Source organism: Zeus faber (assembly GCF_960531495.2).
Source record: "Zeus faber genome assembly, chromosome: 11".
Classification (NCBI taxonomy): Eukaryota; Metazoa; Chordata; class Actinopteri; order Zeiformes; family Zeidae; genus Zeus; species Zeus faber.
Genome location: NC_137205.1, coordinates 28,428,642 through 28,436,141, shown reverse-complemented (window position 1 = coordinate 28,436,141; position 7,500 = coordinate 28,428,642). Strand labels below are relative to the sequence as shown.

At 46.7% G+C, this 7,500-nt stretch overlaps 1 protein-coding gene across 1 annotated transcript in view; it reads right to left on the bottom strand.

Annotated features, from left to right (window-relative positions):
• rapgefl1 (Rap guanine nucleotide exchange factor (GEF)-like 1) overlaps positions 1 to 7,500 on the bottom strand; it is a gene marked incomplete at both ends in the record, with an annotated part of 42,688 nt that overhangs the window by 13,894 nt on the left and 21,294 nt on the right. The window lies entirely within an intron of this gene.

The window sequence follows — 7,500 nt, the reverse complement described above, 5'->3', positions numbered from 1 at the left end:
TTTGTTCATGAGGTTAATAACTTTTACATTTAAATTTGAATCCAAATAGATTGAATTAGTACGTGATATATAAAACAAACGCAGAGTACAAACACACATAATTCAATATCAATTCAAGTATATTTAATCTTGCATACCATTCTACGCTGCAGACACTATTTACTAATTTAATTAAGTTAATAAAGTTTTACATCCAAGCTTTGAGAAAGTTTTGCCGCACGGCAGATTTCAAACACAACTGGTTACCTAGCAACAGGCTACACGTTGCTCAGGGTGACGTGCATAAATAAAAGTTTTTCAGGTGTAAAATATTCACTCCACATCGCAGCTCTTTCATAATAAAGGTCACTGTTTGGGTATGAATGGTGAGCGGATGGTTCATTTAAATCGTAGCGATTTAATAAGCAACCTCAACAAGCTCCATGTTGCCTCACAAAAAAAACCTCTGATCTACAGTAAATGCACCAAAATAACAGTTAATTTGCAGTATTTGTCCCCCCATTTAGTCGTCGGGTATTCTGTCTCCTCGTCAGGTATTAGGCTCCCGAGTGGCCACGGCGGGGAAAACACTGGACATGTGAGAGGGACAGAGCGAGAAGTTGAGTGTGAGCGTGTGTGTGTGTGTGTGTGTGTGTGCGTGCGTGTCTGTGTGTGCGCGCGTGTGTGTGTGTGCGGGTTAGTAATCCAAAATTCACAGTATTCATTAATTTATGTTCCTCTCCTCTGCTGCTGCAATGCAGGAACCGCTCCCAGAAGAAGGCTCACATGCGTTTGTTTACATATATTTGCGTGTGTTTTAATTTGAAATTTAAAAAAAAAAGACGTGACGTGCATCCATTCAAACTCTGCTTTTAATCCCAGGCGGTGGATCCTGAAGTGTCTATTTGTAAAAACCAGGACATTTTGCTGGATCCCTTTTCCGTGCATTTGGGTCGTTTCTCCTGGTTATCTCGGTTCATTATCACCCGAATGTTCCCTGCGCGGCTCTGCGCTGGTGTCCAGGATCTGTTTGTGTCTGTTCCACTGCCTGTCAGCGGAGTGGTGTGTGTGTGTGAAATACTGTGAGGAGCTGCCCAGCGCAACCGCAGTCTGCTAATGTTAGATACTGGGAGCTGCACACGAGACACACGACACAGGACACGGGACACACACACACACACACACACACACGCACACACACACACACACACACGCACGCACAGACACACACACACACACAGACACACACACACACGCACACACACATACGCACACACGCACACACACGCACACCCACACACACACAGTCTGGTTGGTTGACTGAACTGGGTCAAGTCAACCAGGTGGTGTTTTCACAGTAACAGGATTTACCACCCACCAAACTCCCGTTTCATGAGCTGTATGTGTGTGAGTGTGTGTGTGTGTGTGTGTGTGTGTGTGTGTGTGTGTGTGTGTGTGTGTGTGTGTGTGTGTGTGTGAGAGAGTGAGAGTGTGTGAGAGAGAGATAAGTAGAGATGGAAAGAGAGAATAACCGGCAATAAACGTGTATTTATTCCCAGATGCATGTACGCATGTACAGTATATCATGTAGTATTTTCTTGAATTGCGCATATTCCGGTGTGCGTCTGTGTGTGTGTAGTGTGTGTGTACTGTATGTGAGGTGTGTGTATGCGTACATGTGCGTGTGCACGTCTGAAAGTGTGACGATTTACCGAGGCAGAAGGTGAACAGGTCAAGTGCTCATCAATCACTTTCTCCTCAAACAGGATTGTTCCGTGGAGAATGTCGCTCTGCGTGCATGTGTGCGTGCGTGCGCGCAGCCTGCGTGTGTGTGTGTGTGTGTGTGTGTACTCAGTGCATTCACTAAATACACAGTTTGAGAAATCAAAAACATTCCTCATTATTTTTAATATTGTACAGAAGAATTTGGACTGGAAGGTTGAACTGCAGTTCATCCAAAAACAGTTCCAGTGTCTGTTTCTGTTTTTTTTTCTTGTTTTTTTTCTGGGGCTTGGAACGCATCGCGGCTCTAAAAATGTCTCCGTCCCCGAGACTACAAATTTAAACTTGGACGCGTCAGGTTGGAAATGTGTTTGCAAATACACATGCACATGCACATCACACACACACACACACACACACACACACACACACACACACACACACACACAGAAATAGCATGCATTCAAGTGCAAACACACATTCAAGACACACACACACACACACACACACGTGTTTATGAAACCGAGTTCCAGCCATTTCAAAGCAATCGTCAGAATCAGTGGAATCTCTCCTGGAAAGCTCCCTGCCACGCCCTCCCTCCCTTGGAGTGCATCTTTTGCGGAGCTTTGAGACACGAAATCACGGAGCGGACGGATAGAAAGGTTGTTCTGGCCTCTGGACGACGCCCGGCGTCTCATTTCATACAATCCCGCTCTTGATGAAGTGGGTGTCCCTCTGTGGTTTGCAGCGAGTCGTGAGGCAGGACTGCACATGCTGTCATTTTGCTTCTTTAATTTAGTTTTTCCTCGATTTAGTTTTCTGGATTTTTCTGTTATTTTTCCTCAGTTTTTCTGTGTTTTTCTTTTCAGTGTAGTTTTTGTGTTTCTTTCAGTGTATTTTTGGTAAAGTTTCCAGTGTTTTTCTGTGTTTTTCTGTGTTGTTCTCTGTGCTTTTCTGAGTTTTTATTTTTATGTGCGTTTTTTTCTGTGTTTTTCTGTGTATTTCCGTGTTTTTCTGCTCCTGGTCGGCGAAGCAACGAGCTCCTACACCCACCTTGCTGCTGGTTTAGCAAGGACCCGTGAAGGAATCTCACACTGAAGATCTCTGGTGTGACAAGGGAACTAACTGTACCGCATATTTGTTCCCTGTTCTTTCTCTGACACACGCACACACGCACGCACACGCACACACGCACATACACACACACACACACACAGTGAATGTTGGCCTGTTGAAGAGGTGGTATATGAGACATGCGACCGAAGAACGTCGATTTTAGAACAAACAAGGATGAGAAGAGAAGGAAAGAAGAGGAGCGGGGAGGAAAGCGGAGAGGAAAGCGGAGAGGAGAGAAGAGACGGTGAGATGAGGACGGGGAGGAGGAAAGGAGGTGAAGAGAGGAGGAAAGAAGGGGAGGGAATGGGAGGAGGAAAGGAGGCGGGAGGATGAGAGGAGGGAAGAAGGTAGCACAGAGGGGTGATAAAGATGTGAAAAGATCTCACACACACACACACACACACCGTGTGAGTTATAATCCCATGAATCAAGATAAACGAGTGTGTGTGAAAAACGATGATCAGCTCTCGCCGTGAAGATGCAATTTGAGATGCAGACACAGCAAAAGGAGCCAGACATGCAGGACACACACACACAAACACACACACACACACACACACACAACCACAGAAACACACACAAACACACACACAACCACAGAAACATGATACACACTATAACACACAATGGAACACACTGACACACACACAAGCACACTGAAACTACACTGAAACACACACACACACACACAAATATACTGAAACACACACATTGAAACACACACACACACACACAAACACTGATGCCCACTATAACACACACTGAAACACATTGAAACACACTGACACACACACACACACTGAAACACACTGCCAATCTGACAGCAGTCTGCCCTACAAAGTGTGTGAGGGAGAGAGAGAGGGGGGGCAGAGGGCGAGAGAGAGAGAGAGAGCGAGAGAGAGGATGCATGCTGCAGTGGGCGTGTCGTGTCGAAGCCCGCCTCTCTGCAGGCCGTTACCATGGAGACAGGATGTTGCTGTGTGTGCATGTGTGTGTGTATGTGTGTGTGTGTGTAAGAGAGAGAGAGACAGTTTGAAAAGACAGAGAGAATGAAATTAAAAGAAAGGCAAGTTCCAACAGTGACACTGAAACTGAAGGTGTGTGTTGCATACAAACAGCAGCATTTAGCAAACAGCAACAAATTAAAACTAGTGAAAAATAACAATTAAAACCTTCTGAAATTAAATTAAATTAAATTAAATTAAACTAAATTAAATTAAATTAAATTAAAATTAAATAAGATCACTTCATTGCATTGCATATCTGTGATTTAAAAATATATGATATGATAAATAAATCATATAGGCAGAGGTTGTTGTTTTAACTTTGACTCAAATTCAAACCAAGAAATAGAATCAATGCCATTGGCCAGTTAAGGACAAAGATATTGAAATAGTTCAGGGAAGGATGAGAGGATAATACATGTACATGCATGGGGCTGGAACTGATGCTCCTCAGACATGTAAGGGTTTACCCAGAAACACAGTCACAGAATATATTATGCAAGAAAAATATTTATGAGCTGATTCAAAGCTGATCCTGCGCGTTCAATGTCAGGCTGGAGATGCAGCTTCGGAACGTCCGAGTGCAACCGAAAATGAGCAGCTCCGGGCGAGCGGTTCAAAAATGCTCCGTTTGGGACGTTGCCGCTCGGAACGAGCAGTGCAGAGTGTCCAGCTGAGAAAGTGCAGTTCAGAATGTGCAGTTCGACATGAGAAGCTGAGGATGTCTGATTCAGAATGTTCGGTTCAGAACGTGCGGTTCATGGTGAACAGCTGGGAATGTCCAATTTAAAACGTGCAGTTGAGAACGAGCAGTTCAGAATGGGCAGGCCTGAATGAGCAGTTCAAAATGGTCTGTTTGGGCGATGCAGTTCAGAATGTCCGATTCAGAACGTGCAGTTCAGAATGTACTGTTCGGAATGCGCAGTTAAGAATGTCCAATTCAGGTATGAACAGTTCCGAGTGAACAGTGTGGACTGCGCCGTTTGGACTGTGAAGGGGTGATAACGAAAGAGAGAGAACCAGAGAGAGGAGGCAGCAGAAAGAAAGAGACAGAGAGCGAGAGCGAGGGACAGGATGAGAGGGGGGAGAGTGTGAACGTGGGAGGAAGAGAAGAGAAGCGAGAAGACCCCCCCCCCGCTCTCTCTCTCTCTCTCCACCTCCTCCTCCCCCTCCTCCTCCTCCTCCACCCTCCAGGCGAGATGAAGAGATAGAGTGAGAGAAAGAGAGAGGGAGGGGAAGAGCGGAGCTGATCTTTGGAGAAGGACAGAATGGCAGCGAGGAAGAGGAAGTGAGACGTTAGAGCGAGATGAAAGAGGGGCTGGAGGGATAAACCCAGAGAGCGGCACCGTCAAAAAAACACAGTTCGGAAATAGAACGAGCGAGGGGGGGGGGAGAGGGAGAGAGAGAGAGAGAGGGGAGGGAGGGGGAGAGAGAGAGAGAGAAGAGAGAGAGAGAGAGAGAGAGAGAGGGAAACAACCAAGAAGCAGACGGTCTGCGGATGGAGGTCAAGGATCACGCCAGAGGAGAAGAAAGAAGAGAGGGAGAGAGAGAGGGGAGAGAGAGAGGGAGAGAGAGAGGGAGAGGGAGGGAGAGAGAGAGAGAGAGGGAGAGAGAGAGGGAGAGAGAGAGGGAGAGAGAGAGAGGGAGAGAGAGAGGGAGAGGGAGGGAGAGAGAGAGAGAGGGAGAGGGAGGGAGAGAGAGAGAGAGGGAGAGAGAGAGGGAGAGAGAGAGCGGGAGAGGGAGAGAGAGAGGGAGAGAGAGAGGGAGAGAAGGGTAGACAGGAACACAATCCGAAACTACGTCTGACCTGAAGAGACAGATCCAACTGGCGGGAAAAAAAAAAAAAAAATGCAAGTAATCACAAAAATATATTATTATTAATAATAATAATAATAATCAATAAATGAAAAACATATATCGTTATATAAGGTATCGTTTAATGTGCATATGTGATCAAGATATTCACACCAATACCTTGCCTGCTGGCTCCAAACCATTACCGACTATTTCAAAGCCATTTTTTTTAATCGTCTTTTCTTTTTCTTTTTTTAACCCGGAAATACTGAGTCAGAGGTCTAAGCGACTCAAACTCAGCGCAGACAAAAACAAAAGATAATAAAAATAAACGACAAATATACCCTTTGGTCTCTTTGGAATTCGCTGGTTTTCCGGCGAGACTGCGACAGCTCCGCGGCGGACCGGCGCAAAGTCTCATTTTCTCAAGTTTTCCTCTCGTGCCGAGCGCTGAACTTAATGTTCCGGCGCGGCGATTCTTTTTTTTTTTTTTTCCAGGGCCGGCGTATTTATAGGACATCCCAGAGACACGCACGCACGCACACACACACACACACACACACACACACACACACACACACACTACACTTCAGCCAGCGCTTGAGGTTTCAATATAAATAGTTTTTATTGTTGTTTAAAAATATGAAACGAAAAAAATAAATAATAATAAGGCCGTCTGGTTGTTGTTGTTTTTTTTTTTTTTGTATTTTTATAATTTATGGCATTATTTAGACCCTCAAGTGCATAACAAACAAATGAACATGTTTGAATTGGGCTTTACACCACACATTTGACCACGATGGCACAAATGTGTCCAACAGAAGGTGGTGGGAAGTGTTCGAATCGCCTTAAAAAGTCCAAATTGTCTAAATTGGTCCAAGTTGTAAAAAAAAAATAAAAAAATTTAAAAAAAGCCTAAATACGTGGCTGAAACTCACTGTAAGACCCAGGGTTTCTTGGTGAATGTGCCTGCTCACCGGTAGATTCCAGAAAGTAACCTCAAAGCGTTCAGGAAGGAAAGCCAAGGCTCCTCTGCATCCAGTGATACCAACCATGCGGCGCAGAGTGAAACGAGCCTGAAACGAAGTCAGTTCACGGAGGCGCACCGGACACGCACCGGAGGCGCCCGCTCCCACGGTGGCTTACGGGACACGACTTGGCACCGCACAGCACCACGCTTTTGGGCTCTCGGCGCGAACGCGGCCAGGTGTCATCGTCCCAGTGCATGCTGGGAAGTGTGGGTCAATCGTCCAAGCCAGTGGCCCTCGCCGGCCTTCTCTGCTTCCCGACAGAGGGAGACGGGGGGGGGGGGGGGGGCAGATGATGGAGGGCAGGGGATGAGGGCGACGGAGGGCGGAGCCCGGAGCCCCAAAACCCCACCTCTCCACCTCCACCCGCCAACCCCACACCCCCACACCCACACCCAGCTCCTTCTCTCCCCGTCCCATGGTGCCCTAGCAGCGCACAAGTCCTCCAGGTTACAGCACGGACCACTAGCAGCCGTGGAGTGACTGAGTGTGTGTGTGTGTGTGTGAGAGAGAGAGAGAGAGAGAGAGAGAGAGGGAGAGAGAGGGAGAAAAAACGTGTATCTTTTCACCGACATGTCCGCCTGCCAAAAAAACAACTTTTACACTTCCTAACTTCCTTCCTCCCACATGTCCTCTCTCTATTTCTTCCACTTTTGATCCGTAGCCCACCTCTCACCTCCCTGCTCTCTCCCTCTCTCTCTCTATCTCCCTCTCTCTCTCCCTCCCTCTCTCTCACTCCGTCTCTCTCTCTCTCTTTCTCCCCCTCCTAACTTTCGCCCCCCCCCATCCCGTCAATCTTCCTCCCACTCTGTCGCTCATAATGTCTCCTCGAGTGCCGGTTGCCATGTGAAAGAGGC